This window comes from Lynx rufus, unplaced genomic scaffold, assembly GCF_022079265.1.
Source record: "Lynx rufus isolate CCGP_SWC_20201006 ecotype Redwood Valley unplaced genomic scaffold, mLynRuf1.p SCAF_8, whole genome shotgun sequence".
Taxonomy (NCBI): domain Eukaryota; kingdom Metazoa; phylum Chordata; class Mammalia; order Carnivora; family Felidae; genus Lynx; species Lynx rufus.
The window spans coordinates 61138930-61154692 of record NW_025814896.1 but is presented as its reverse complement, the minus strand read 5'-3'; the positions used below and the strand labels follow the sequence as shown (position 1 = coordinate 61154692).

Below are 15763 nucleotides of genomic sequence, written 5' to 3'. Positions count from 1 at the left end.
AAATCCAATATAAATTCCCAAACTGAAATTCAAAGAGAAAATATAAAGGAAAAAGAGGAAGAAAATCTTCAAAAATTGTAAGACAATTTGTTTTTAATTTTTTTTGACATTTTACTTGTTTGTTTTTTTTGAGAGACAGAGAGAGACAGAGTGTGAGTGGGGGCAGGGTAGAGAGAGAGGGAGGCAGACACGGAATCTGAAGCAGGCTCCAGGCTCTCAGCTGTCAGCACAGAGCCTGATGCAGGGCTTGAACTCATGAATTGCAAGATCATGACCTGAGCTAAAGTCAGATGCCCAACTGACTGAACCACCCAGGGGCCCCCAAAAATTTTAAGGCAATTTAAAAAGGTATAATACACACATAATGAAACTATCAGAAATGTAAGAAAGAAAGGAACAAAAGAAATATTTAAAGTAATAATAACAGGGGCGCCTGGGTGGCTCAGTTGGTTGGGCGACCGACTTCAGCTCAGGTCGTGATCTCACAGTTCATGAGTTCAAGCCCCGCATCTGGCTCTGTGCTGACAGCTCATAGCCTGGAGCCTACTTCAGATTCTGTGTCTCCCCATCTCTCTACCCCTCCCCTGCTCACACTCTGTGTCTGTCTCTCAACAATAAATAAATGTTAAAAAAAATAAATAATAACAAATTGCAAAAATTAATGACACCAAACCAACAATCCAGGAAACACAGAGAACACCAAGTGGCAAAAAGTCTACATGTAAGCATATAGTATTCACATTGCAGAAAATAAAATGCAAAGATAAAATCCTGAAGAAGCCAAAGGGAAAAACTCACATTACCTATAGATGAACATGGATAAGAATTACAGGACTTCTCTTCAGAAATCATGCACACAAGCAGAGAATGGAGTAAAATATTTAAAGTATTGAAGGTCCTTTCTGCCTGTGGACGCTGCGGAGTAAGCATCGTGAAAGTCTCCCCTCCCACCGTCGTCATGTTTAAGTCAGAGTCTCCCAAAGAGCCTGAACAGCTGCGGAAGCTTTTCATTGGAGGTTTGAGCTTTGAAACAACCAATGAGAGTCTGAGGAGCCATTTTGAGCAATGGGGAACGATTACAGACTGTGTGGTAATAAGAGATCCAAACACCAAGCGCTCCAGAGGCTTTGGGTTTGTCACCTCTGCTACTGTGGAAGAGGTGGATGCAGCCATGAATGCAAGGCCACACAAGGTGGATGGAAGAGTTGTGGAACCAAAGAGGGCTGTCTCGAGAGAAGATTCTCAAAGACCTGGTGCCCACTTAACTGTGAAAAAGATTTTTATGGTGGCATTAAAGAAGACACTGAGGAACATCATCTAAGAGATTATCTTGAACAGTATGGGAAAATTGAAGTGATTGAAATCATGACTGACCAAGGCAGTGGCAAAAAGAGAGGCTTTCCTTTTGTGACCTTTGACGACCATGACTCTGTAGACAAGATTGTCATTCAAAAATACCATACTGTGAATGGCCACAACTGTGAAGTAAGGAAAGCTTTATCTAAGCAAGAGATGGCTAGCGCTTCTTCCAGCCAAAGAGGTTGAAGTGGTTCTGGGAACTTTGGTGGTGGTCGTGGAGGTGGTTTTGGTGGGAATGACAACTTTGGCCGTGGAGGAAACTTCAGTGGGCAAGGTGGCTTTGGCGGCAGTCGAGGTGGTGGTGGATATGATGGCAGTGGGGATGGCTATAACGGATTTGGTAACGATGGAAGCAACTTTGGAGGTGGTGGAAGCTATAAGGATTTTGGCAATTACAACAATCAATCTTCAAATTTTGGACCCATGAAAGGAGGAAATTTTGGAGGCAGAAGCTCTGGCCCCTATGGTGGTGGAGGCCAATACTTTGCCAAACCACAAAACCAAGGTGGCTATGGCAGTTCCAGCAGCAGCAGTAGCTATGGCAGTGGGAGAAGGTTTTAATTACTGCCAGGAAACAAAGCTTAGCAGGAGAGGAAAGCCAGAGAAGTGACAGGGAAGCTACAGGTTACAACAGATTTGTGAACTCAGCCAAGCACAGTGGTGGCAGGGCCTAGCTGCTACAAAGAAGACATGTTTTAGACAATACTCATGTATATGGGCTCGAGGACTGTATTTGTGACTAATTGTATAACAGGTTAGTTTCTGTTCTGTGGAAAGTGTAAAGCATTCCAACAAAGGGTTTTAATGTAGGTTTTTTTTTTTGCACCCATGCTGTTGATTGCTAAATGTAATAGTCTGATCATGACGCTGAATAAATGTGTCTTTTTTAAAAAAATAATTAAATAAGGGGCGCCTGGGTGGCGCAGTCGGTTAAGCGTCCGACTTCAGCCAGGTCACGATCTCGCGGTCCGCGAGTTCGAGCCCCGCGTCAGGCTCTGGGCTGATGGCTCAGAGCCTGGAGCCTGTTTCCGATTCTGTGTCTCCCTCTCTCTCTGCCCCTCCCCCGTTCATGCTCTGTCTCTCTCTGTCCCAAAAATAAATAAACGTTGAAAAAAAAAATTTAAAAAAAAAAAAAATAATAATAATTAAATAAATAAATTAAATAAATAAATAAATAAATGAAGTATTGAAGGAAAAATCCCACCAACCTAGAATTCTATATCTAGAAAAGCTATTCTTCCAAAGTGAAGAAAAAATAGACCTTCTAAGGCAAACAAAACCAAAATGAATTTGTTGCTAGTAGATGTGCCTTAGAAGAAATGTCAAAAGAAAATTTTCACAGAGAAGGAAAAGGATATATGTTAGGAACTGAGATCTATGTCAATTAAGGAAGAGAAAACAGAAAAAGAATAAGCGAAAGTGAAATAAAATCGTTTACTTTTCTTATTCTTTTTTTTTTAAATTTTTTTTCAACGTTTATTTATTTTTGGGACAGAGAGAGACAGAGCATGAACGGGGGAGGGGCAGAGAGAGAGGGAGACACAGAATCGGAAACAGGCTCCAGGCTCTGAGCCATCAGCCCAGAGCCCGACGCGGGGCTCGAACTCACGGACCGCAAGATCGTGACCTGGCTGAAGTCGGACGCTTAACCGACTGCGCCACCCAGGCGCCCCTACTTTTCTTATTCTTAACTGACCTAGCAGATAACAGTTTGTTCAACATAATAGCAACAATATATTGGAAAATTATACCTTATGAATAAATAAAATGATTGACAGCAATGTTATAAAGAATAAGAGAAAAGATTTTCAAACACTCTATTTCAAGATACCTGCATTATCCCTACACTTGTAAAGTGTTGTTTAAAAGTGGACTTAGTTCTAAGTGTATATTAAAAATCTATGGTCACCACTTAAAAAAGTTTTTTAAAAAGAACTATATTGGAGTGCCTGGGTGACTCAGTTGGTTAAACAGCCAACTCTTGATCTCAGTTCAGGTCTTGGTGTCAGAGTCAAAATTTCAAGCCCTGCACTGGGCTCAGTGCTAGGTGTGAAGCCTACTTACAAAAAGAGAAAAGAAAAGAAAAGAAAAAGAACTATATTGATATGCTAACAAGAGATAAAACAGAATCATATAAAATGCTCTATTTAAAAAAAATGCTCTATTAAAACCATAAAGGCTAACAAATGAGTGGAATACAAAAAAGAAACAAAGAATAGAACAATGAATAGAAAATAGTTACAAATATGGTAAATATTAATCCAACCATATCAATAATCACTTTAAATGCGAATGGACATATACACAATTAAAACACAGAATGTTAGAGGCACCTGGTTCGCTCAGTCAGTAAGGTGTCCAACTCTTGATTTCAGCTCAGGTCATGATCTCATGACCATGAGATTGAGCCTGCATTAGGCTCCACTGCACTGGGCATGGAACCTGCCTAAGATTCTCTCTCTCCCTCTTCCTCTGCCCCTCCCCAACTTATGCTTTCACTCTCTCAAAAAAAAAATTTTTTTTTAATGCAGAACATCAGAGTGAGGGGGGAAAAAGCCAACTATATATATATTTATTTACAAGAGACTCACTTTAATATAAAGATGCAAAAAAAAGATAACACTAATCAAAGGAAGGCTGGAAGAACTATATTAATTTCAGACAAAGCTGATTTCAGAGAAAGGAAACTTATCAGAGATAAAAAGGAGGCATTACAGAACTATAAAAATTTAATTTATCAAGGCCTAACAATCTGTGACTTCTGGGGAAAATAAAGGAGTAAGAAGCCCCTAAGCACACCTTGTTCCATAGATACAACTAGGTAACACACACATCAGTGTAAATAACCCAGAAAATGACCCAAAGATTGGCATAATGGACTCTCCACAGCTAAATGTAGAGAAGAGGCCACAAGGAAAAGTGTAGGAAGGGCAGAGACATGATCGGAAGCTAAACGACCTGTGGGGCTCTCTGTTAGAGGGAGGAATGCTGTGAATGCAGAGAGGAGAGAGGAATAGACTCTCACACTGGGGAGCCCATGCAGGAAAGACGAAGCCCATAACATCTGGCTCTGAAAACCAGAAGGGCCAAATTTTTTAAGTTCTTACAATCAGCAGGACTTAACCCTTGGAACTTTAAAAATCAGCAGGCTTGGATCTGGGAGAGCTGGAAGGGCAAAAAGAAACTGAGTCCCTGCCCTCAAAGACACAGCGCAACAAATGGCCCAGCAGAAATACAGCACTGAAGCAGCAGTTTGAAAAACACCTGGGGTATATGGGAGATGGTTTACTAATCTAAGGACATGTGATGGAGATCTTTGGGAGACTTCTCCAGGAAAAAGGAGCTGGTGGGCACCATTTCCCTCCCCTGCCCCCAGCCTAGGCACACAGACATCTGTAGAAACCAGTGCTGCTAACACCATACCATACTTCTGACTTGAGCAGTTCTGAAAATCCACCCCCTCCAATGCAAACCTTGCTACCACCACCCGCCCTGACCCCTGTTTCTCTGTGGTCCTGCCAACTTTGATATACTCTTGGCCAGAGCCGATCCAAAGCAGTGCCACAAGCCTGATAGTGGGCAAGCATCCCTGACAGGGGCCACCACTACTCCCAAGTGACTCCTGCCTGGGAAAGAGGGAAAGATAACCAAACACACAAGTCCAGCTGGGGCCCCAGCAACAGGCTGGGGACAGATATCTAGTCTGAGGGCAGGCCTTACCCACTAACAAAAGCTTCTCAGGAGACAAAATAGGGAAAGCACCCTGCAGTTTGGTGCTACTGCATCTCTATCAAACACCTAGTCTGACTCAACGTAAGTCCAAGATGGCCCCAATTGGCCCACTAACAACATATAGGGACTAACCCCTGTCCACAGTAAAGTGAGCCGTTGCAGACAATAGGACTGAAGGTAAAAGTGGTTCAGTCACAACAGCAGAGTACATGCAACACACATAAGAGACACCCCTGAAGCACCAGGTTCTAGTGAACAGTGGACACTGCACTGTAGGGCACCACAGGACCTCTTCAAGAGCAGGAGACAAAACTGACTTTACTAACACACAGAAACATACACAATAAGGAGACAAGAAAATGTTCCAAATGGAAGAATAGGACAAAAATCACAGCAAAACACCTACACAAAACAGAGATAAGCAATATGCCTGATCAAGAATTTAAAATAATGGTCATAAAGATACTTACTGGACTTGAGAAAAAAGTGGAGGACCTCAGTAAGACCCTCAATAAAGAAACAGAAAACTTAAAAAAGAACCAATCAGAGATGAAGAACTCAATAAATAAAACTTAAAATGTACTAGATGAAATAAATAGTAGACTAGAGGAACCAGAAGAACAGATCAGTGACCTGGAGGACAGAGAAATGGAAAGCAATTAAGCTGAACAAGAAAGAGAAAAATAATAATAAAATATGAAAATAGACTTAGGGAACTCAGTGACATCATCAAGAATAATAACATTCACATCGTAGGAATCCCAGAAGAGAAGAGAGAGAGAAGAGAGGGCAAAAATTTTATTTGAAGAAATAATAGTTTAAAAGTTCCCAAATCTGGGGAAGGAAACAGAAATCCAGATCCAGGAGGCACAGAGAGCCTGCAACAAAATCAACCTAAGGAGTTCCACACCAAGACACATAATCATTAAAATGGCAGGAAGTAGTGATAAACAGAGAATTTTTAAAGCAACAAGAGAAAAGAAAATAGTTACATACAAAGAAGACTCCATAAAGCTATCTGATTCTTCAGCAGAAACTGCAGGCAGTGGCATGATATAATTGCTGAAAGGAAAAAATCTTCAGCCAATAATACTCTATCCAGGAAGGAGAATAGAAGGATAAATAAAGACTTTCCCAGAATAAGTTAAAGGAATTCATGACCAGTAAACCAGCTTTACAAAAAAATGTTAAAGAGGATTCTTTAGGGTAAAGGAAATACCATAAGCAGGAGTAAGAAAAGTAGGAAGCACAAAAGGAGTGAAAATAAGTATACCTATACAAATCAGTCAGGGATTCACAAATTAAAAGGATTTTGAAGTATGACACCAAGTATCTAAAACATTGCAGGGCAGAGGAGAAAAGAGTGGGTTCAAACATAAGTGACCATCAACTTAATGTAGACTGCTATAAACAGAAGATGGTATATACAAACTTATTGGTAACCATGAAACAAAAATGAGTAACAGATATGCAAAAAATAAAGACAAAGGAATCCAAGTATATCACTGAAGAAACTGAACAAACTGTGAGAAAAGAGCAAGAGAAGAAAGGAACAGAGAAGAATGGCATAAACAACCATAAAACAAGTAATAAAATGGCAATAAGTACATACCTATCAATAATTCCTCTGAATATGAATGAGCTAAACATTCCAATCAAGGGCAAAGGGTGACAGAATGGATAAAAAAAGTAAGACTTATCTATATGCTGCCTACAAGAGACTCATTTCAAATCCAAAGACACCTGCAAATTGAAAGGGAGGGGATGGAGAAACATTTATTATGCAAATGGAAGTGAAAAGAAAGCTAGGGTAGCAATATTTACATCAGAGAAAATAGATGTTAAAACAGACTATAACAAGAGGCAAAGAAGGACACTACATAATCAAAGGGAACAATCCAACAAAAAGATATAACAATTGTAAATATTATTGCACCCAATATGGAGCACTCAAACATATAAGGCAGCACATAAAAAAACACAAAGGAAGTAATTGATAGTAAAACAGTAATAGTAGGGGACTTTAACACCCCACTTAAACCAATGGATAGGTCATCCAAACAGAAAATCAAAAAGGAAACAGTGACTTTGAATGACACACTGGCCCAGATAGACCTCACAGATATCTTCAGATTAATCCATACTAAAGCAGTAGAATACACATTCCTTCAAATGCACATGGAACATTCTCCAGAATAGATGATATATGAGACCATGAAAGAAGTCTCAACAAATTCAAAAAGATTGAAGTCATACCATGCATGTTTTCTGACCACAACACTATGAAATTAAATATCAACCATAAGAAAAAAATCTGGAAAAAACACAAATACATGGAGTTTAAATAACATGCTACCAAACAATGAATGAGTCAACCAAGGAATTAAAGAGGAAATAAAAAAAATACATAGAGAAAAAGGAAAATGAAAAAAAAATGGTCCAAAATCTTTGGGATGTAGAAATGTTGTTTTAAAAGGGAAGTTTACAGCAATACAGGCCTACCTGAAGAAGCAAGAAAAATCTCAAATAAACAAACTAACCTTACACATAAAGGAGCTAGAAAAAGAAGAAAAAACAAAATTCCCTAAACCAGAAGGAAGGAAATAAATATTAGTCAAGAAATACATGAAATAGAAACTAAAAAAACAATAGAGCAATGAAACCTGGAACTGGTTCTTTGAAAGATCACCAAAACCAGCTAACTGAAAGTCAAACTCACCAAGAAAAAGAGGACTAAATAAAATCAGAAATGAAAGAGAAATAACAACTGACACCACAGAAATACAAAGCATTATGACATATTATGAAAAATTATAAGCCAACAAATTCAACAAACTAGAAGAAATGGATCATTCCCAGAAACATAAAAACTACCAAACTGAATCAGGAAGAAATAGAAAATTTGAAGAGTCCAATTACCAGCAATGAAATTGATTCAGTAATCAAAAAACTCCCAAGTAACAAAAGTCTAGGACCAGATGGCTTCCCAGGTGAATTCTACCAAACATTTAAGGAAGAGTTAATACCTATTCTTCTCCAACTATTTTAAAAAATAGAAAAATGAAAGCATCCAAATTCATTCTATGAGGCTAGCATGACCCTGATACCAAAACCAGATAAAGACACTACAAAAAGAATACTCCAGGCCAATGTATCTGATAACCATGGATTCAAAAATCTGCAACAAAGTGTTAGCAAACTGAATCCAACAATACAATAAAAAAAATCATTCACCATGATCAAGTGGTATTTATTCCTGGGATGCAAGGGTAGTTCAATATTTGCAAATCAATCAATGTGATATATCACTTCTACAAGAGAAAGAAAAAAAAAACACATGGATCACCTTTATAGATGCAGAAAAAGCAAATGGCAAAATACAACATTTAATCATGATAAAAACCCTCAACAAAGTAGGTTCAGAAGGAACATATAACATAATAAAGGCCATATGTGAAAAACCCACAGCTAACATCATACACAATGGTGAAAACTGAGAGCTTTTCACCTAAGATCACGAACAAGACAAGGATGTTCACTCTTACCACTTTTACTCAACATAATACTAGATGACCTAGCCACAGCAATGAGACAAGAAAAAGGAATAAAAGGCATTCAAATTGGTAAGGAAGAAGTAAAACTTTCACTATTTTCAGATGACATGACACTATATATATATATATACTTTTCTATACAGTAATAATCAAGTAGCAGAAAGAGAAATTAAGAAAATAATTCTACAGGTGCATGGGTGACTCAGTTGTTAAGCATCTGACTCTTCATTTCGGTTCAGGTCATGATCTTGTGGTTTATGAGTTCAAGCCCCATGTCAGGCTCTGTGCTGACAGTGTGGAGCCTGCTTGGGATTCTATCTCTCTCCCTCTCTCTCTGTCCCTCCTCCATTCATGCTCTCTTTCTCCAAATAAATAAACTTTAAAAAAAGAAAAGAAAAGAATGCCATTTACAACTACACCAAAAATGATAAAATGCCTAGGAATAAAATTAACCCCGAAGGTGAAATACTTGTACTCTGAAAACTATAAAACACTGATGAGAGAAATTTAAGAGGACATAAGCCAATAGAAACATATTCCATTATCCCGGATTGGAAGAACCAATATATATATTTAATGTTTATTTAATTTTGTGAGAGAGAGAGGGAGATGGGGAGGGGCAGAGAGAAAAAGACACACACACACACATACACACACACACACACACACACACACACACACAGAATCCGAAGCAGGCTCCAGGCTCTGAGCTGTCTGCACAGAGCCTGATGTGGGACTTGAACTCACAGACCACGAGATTTTGACCTGAGCCAAAGTCAGATGCCTAACTGACTGAGCCACTCAGGTTCTCCTGGAAGAACCAATATTTTAAAATATCCATACTACCCAAAGCAATCCTACCAAAATATCAACATAATTTTCCACAGAACTAGAATAAACAATCGTAAAATGTTATGGGAACCATAAAAGAATAGCCAAAGCAATTATGAAAAAGAACAAAATTGGAAGTATCACAACCCCATATTTCAAGATATACTATAAAGCTATAGTAAGCAAAACAGTATGGTACCAGTACCAAAATAGACACATACATCAATGGAACAGAATAGAGAACCCAGAAATAAACCAATAATTATATAGTTAATTAATCTTTGACAAATGAGGCAAGAATATACAATGGGAAAAAGACAATCTCTTCAACAAATGGTTTTGGGAAAACTAAACAAAAAGCAAAATTAAGCTACTGGGACTACATAAAAATAAAAAGCTTCTGCAAAGCAAACAAAATAATCAACAAAACTAAATGACTACCTACTGAATGGGAAAAGATATTTGGAAATGACATACCCCATAAAGGGTTAGTATCCAAAGTATATAAAGAACTTATACAACTCAACAACAAAAAACAAATAATCCAATTAAAATAGGCAGAGGACCTGAATAGAAATTTCTCCAAAGAAGACATACAGATGACCAACAGACGCATGAAAAGATACTCAACATCAGTAATCATCAGGCAAATGCAAATCAAAATCACCATGAACTATCACCTCACACCTGTTGGAATAGCTGAAATCAAAAACACAAGAAACAATAAATACTAGTGAGGATTTGGAGGAAGAACCCTTGTGTACTGTTGGTGAGAATGCAAACTGGTGCAGCCACTATGGAAAATAGTATGGAGTTTCTTCAAAATTAAAATTAAAATTAAAATAGAACTACTATATGATCAGTAACTCCACCACTGGGTATTTACCCAAAGAATACACAACCACCAATTCAAAGAGATACATGCACCCCTATGTTTACTGAACTATTATTGACAATAGCCAAATTATGGAAGCAACCCAAGTGTTCATTAAAGGATAAATGGATAAAGAAGATGATTTCTTTCTTTCTTTCTTTCTTTTTTCTTTCTTTCTTTCCTTTATTTCTTTCTTTCTCTGTCTCCTTTCTTTTCTTTCTGCTTCTATTTCTAGTTCTCTCCATATATAATGGAATCTTACTCAGCCATAAAAAAGAATGAAATCTTGTCATTTGCAACAACATGATGGAGATAGAAAGTATAATGCTAAGTAAAATAAGTCAGTCAGAGAAAGACAAATACCATATGATTTCACTCATAAGTGGACTTTATGAAACAAAACAAATGAACAACAACAAAAGAGACAAACCAAAAAACAGACTCTTAAGTATAGAGAACAAACTGAGGGTTACCAGAGGGGAGATAGGAGGGAGGATAGGTAAAACAGTTGAAGGGATTAAAAGTACATTTATCATGATGAGCACTGAGTAATGTATACAATTGTTGAATCACTATATTGTACATCTGAAACTAACATAACACTGTATGTTAACTGTACTGAAATTAATTTTTTTAAAAAGTTAATAAAAAATAAAGTTGGCAATGAAGAAAAAAAAGACATAACCATTTGTAATGTATATGCACCTAACAAGAGAATATGTCAACATTTGTAAGGCAAGAAATAATAGAATGACAAGGAGAGACACACAAATCCACCCCTATAGTTGGAGACTGCAATACCCTTCTATATGGAACTGACATATCTAGTAGGCAGAAACTCATAAAATATATAGTTGAACCAAACACCACCAATCACCTAGATTTAACTGACATTTCTAGAGTACTTAATTCAGTAACTGCATAATACACATTCTTAATCTCAAACATTCACTAAGGCAAACCACATATAGGCTATAAAACACACTTTAACAAACTTTTAAAAATAAAAATCATACCAAATATGTTCTTTACTCACAACAAAATTGAATCAGGAATTATTAACAGAAGGATAGCTGGAAAATCCCAAAATAGGTGGAAATCAAATAACACACTTCTAAATAACACATGAGTCAAAGAAGAATCTTAAGAGAAATTTTTAAATATTTTAATAAAATAAAATAAAAATATAACTTGTCAAAATTTGTGGCATGCTGTGAAAGCAGTGCTTACATGAAATTTATAGCACTGAATGCATATGTTAGAAGAGAAAAAAAGATCTAAAATTAAGAATATAAGCTTCTACCTAAGTAAACTAGCAAAAGAGTAAATTAAATGCAAAGTAAGCAGAAGAAAAAATTAATAAAAACCAGAGCAGAAGTCTATGAAATTTAAAACAAGAAGTTAAACAGAACGTATCAAAGAAACCCAAAGCTCGTTCCTTGAAAAGATCAATAAAATTGATTAACTTTTAGGCAGGCTAACCAACAAAAAAAGAGAAGACACAGATAACTAACATCAAAATGAAAGAGAGACTACAACTACTGATCATATGAACATAAAAAGATAACAATATTATTGTTAATGTTTATATCCTCTAAAACTTTGAATGTTGCAACCTAATCCCCAGTCCATATTTGGATGTGGTTCCTTTGGAAGGTGGTTACAACTGAGGGTGGACTCAGTGCCATTATTTAAAGAAAAAAAAAAAGACATCAAGGAACTCCCTCCCCTCTTCCAGCATATAAGGCCACAGTGAGAAGAGCTAGAAGTAGGTCCTTACCAGACACTGAAACTGCAAGAGTCCTGATCTTGGACTTTCCCATCTTCAAAATTGTGAAATGAATTGTTTAAGCCATCCACCAGGTCTGTGCTATTTTTGTTATAGCAGTCCAAATGGACAAAGAAAATTATGAACAATTCTTAGCATACAAAATTGATAACTTAGATGAAACAGAACAATTCCTTGAAATATAAAATCTGCCAAAATTCATACAAGGAGATATAATCTCAAAGGTCTATAACTTATAAGAAATTGAATCAACAATGTATAAACTTCCAAAACAGAAATCACCAAACCTACATGGTTTTGCTGATTAATTCTACCAAATACTTAAGGAAGAAATTACTCCAATTCTATACAATCATTTCCAGAAGATCAAAGGAGATGGAAAAGTTCCCAACTCATTCTACAAGGCCAGCATCTGGTACCAAAATCAGAAGGAGATTTTTCAAGAAAGGAAAATTACACACTACTATCTCTCATAAACATATATGCAAAAATATTCGACACAACATTACCACATTGAATCCAGTAAGGTGTAAAAAGAATTGCACACCACAACCAAGTGAAATTTATTCCAAATATGAAAGGCTGTTTCAACATACAAAAATCAATTGATGCAGAAGTGATGTAGCAAGATGGCTAAACAAGATATTCCTCACATGTTTCCCCAACTTAATCACAACAACTTCATATCTGTTCACAGTCACAAGTGCCTATGTGGGAGCTTTGCAACCCAGGTAGGAGATTGTGAAACCCCAGTGGTCTACAAACAACGAGAGTCATTTTGAGAAGACAAGCCCATACCTAGGTAGCTGACTCGATAGCTGTGGCCTTAACTACAGACCCAGAAATAATTCCATACCTCTGAAGACTGGGCTACAGCTATCACCAGCACCATACTCCAAGGGATGCAAGAGTTGTCTCACTCAATCAAGGGCTGGGTAATAGGCTTACAGAAATTTGACCCACCTGTGGATAATGAAGTGCCCGAGAATGGCTCCAGCCTCTCTTGGCCAAGGTCTGGGAGCCCTGGGAGAACAATGAATTAGACAATTATCCATAGAAAAAAGAATCTTTGAGGGAGTCCAGAAGTCCAGGAGAGAAGTTCTAGCAACTCATTGGAGGGAGAAAATAAAAAGTAAGACTAAAGATGGTGGGGTAGTAGGATCCTAAGCTCACTCATCCCACAGACACACCTAGATAATAGCTAATCCAGGAATAGCAGCTTACCCAGGAAACGATGTGAAGACAAGCAGAACAGACTTTACACAGTTAATCATAGAGAGGAGGCTACATCAAAAAGGGTAGGAGGGATGGAGAGTCAGGAACTAGACTCCCTGCAAGACAAACAGGAGGGCACCACAAGCACAGAGAAAGAAGAGAAGCACCACAGACATGGAAGACTTGCACTGGGAAGACAAATCCCCATAATATTTGGCTTTGAAAACCAGTGGGACTTAACTTTGCAAGTTTTCACAATCAGTTGGGCTTAACTGTGGGTATTTAAAAATCAGTGGGCTAAGTTCTAGAAAAGCCAGAGGGCAATAGGAGACAGAGTCCCTGCCTTTAAAAAGAGCATAACAAAAAATCCTGCAGAGATACAACATAGAAGGAATAGTTTGAAAAGCAGCTAGGGTGTACATGAAGGTGGTTTATATTATGCACTGGAGGGGAAGGGATCTTTAGACTTCTCCAAGAACAAGAAAGCTGGTGGATACCATTTCTCCCCCCAACCCCACCCCAGAGTTCTCTTATGGATCCCCCCATCCAATCACCTTGATCAGCAGGAGTCCTTTCCAAAATGGCTCCTGCCGTATATCATACAATCAGCCCATGCAGGGATTGGTATCACACCAAAGGGACTCCTGCCTTGAGATGAAGGGAAAATAACCACACATACCATTTCCACTACAGCCCCTGCAGATAGACCTGGGGGCAGACATACAGTTTAACTGTAGACTGCGCCCACCAACAAAAGGCTCTTAAGGAGACAACACAGGGAGAACACTCTGCAGGTTGGTGTGACCAAAGCCTCAATAAATGTGCTGAGGACAGGCATTTGGCTTAACTGATAAAGGTGACACTGCCCAACTACTAGCCCAAAGAGGCCCCAGATTGGCTCCTTATCAGCACAGAGACCAAACCCTGCCCACAAGAGGCAAAATGGGCTATTGCAGCTAAATATACTGAAGGCAAATGTAGTTCAGCCACAACAGTAGAGCACATGCAACCCATAAAGGAGATACACCTGAAACACCTGGTTCTACTGAACAGGGAACACTGTGTTACAGGGCACCACAGGACCTCTTCTTCATAAGGCCACTACTTTCAAGAGCAGAAGATGTAACTGACTTTCCTAACACAAAGAAGAAAACAGAGGGGCAAAATGAAGAGACAGAGGAATATGTTGCAAATGAAAGAACAGGACACAATCACAGCAAAATAACTAAATGAAACAGAGATAAGCAATATGCATTGTAAAAAATTGAAAGTAATGTTCATAAAGTTAGTAACTGGACTTGAGAAAAGAGTGAAGGTCTTAGTGAGATTTTCAAATTAGAGATATAAAATATAATAAAGAACCAATCAGAGATGAAGAACTCAATAACTGAAATTAAAAATACAATAGAAGTGAATCAATAGAAGATTAGAGGAGGCAGAAGAATAGATCAGTGACCTTGAAGGCAAAATAATGGAAAGCAACCAAGCTGAACAGCAAAAAATAAAAAAGAATAATAAAAAATGAGAATAAGTCAAGCAAAGTTAGCAACATCATCAAGCATAATAACATTATATTATAGTAAAACCTTGGTTTGTGAGCATAATTTGTTCTGGAAACATGTTTGTAATCCAAAGCATTATGCATAAGCTATTATATAGGAACCTAATAGTAATGACAAATCAAAAACCTATAACAGATACATAAAAAATAAAGAGAAAGGAATCCAAGCATATCAATAAAGAAAGCCATCAAACCACAAGGGAAGAGAGCAAAAGAAGAAAGAACCAGGAGGAGGAGGAGGAGGAGGAGAAAAGAACAGAGAAAAACTGCAAAAACAAAAACAAAGCAAACCTCTGTATAACAAGTAACAATATGGCAATAAGTACATACTTATCAATACTTTTCAATACTTATCAATACAATTACTGTATATACAAATACTGTATATAACCTCTGTATAACAAGTAACAATATGGCAATAAGTACATACTTATCAATACTTATCAATACAATTACTTTGATTATAAATGAACTAAATGCTTCTCTCAAAGACACAAGGTAGGGGCACCTGGGTGGCTCAGTTGGTTAAGTGTTCAACTTCAGCTCAGGTCATGATCTCGCAGTTCACAAGTTCAAGCCCCATGTCAGGCTCTGTGCTGACAGCTCAGAGCCTGCTTCAGATTCTGTCTCTTTCTCTCTCCCTCTCTCTTTCTGCCCCTGCCCTGCTCATGCTGTCTCTCTCTCTCTCTCTCTCTCTCAAAAAAAAAAAGACATAAAGTAATTGAATGGATTAAAAAAGCAAGATCCACCTATATGCTGCCAAAAAGAGACCTACTTCAGATGTAAAGGCACATGCAGACTGAAAGCAAGGTGTGGGAAAACATTTACCATGCAAATGGAAGTGAAAA

The 15763-nt window shown here is 37.8% G+C and overlaps 1 protein-coding gene and 1 pseudogene across 1 annotated transcript in view; one reads left to right on the top strand and one right to left on the bottom strand.

The window, feature by feature from the left end:
• The window catches only part of TSGA10 (testis specific 10), a 165311-nt gene that overhangs the window by 54874 nt on the left and 94674 nt on the right, over positions 1-15763 (bottom strand). The gene's annotated exons all lie outside the window — the stretch shown is intronic.
• On the top strand, positions 959-2079 carry LOC124503812 (heterogeneous nuclear ribonucleoprotein A1-like; annotated as a pseudogene).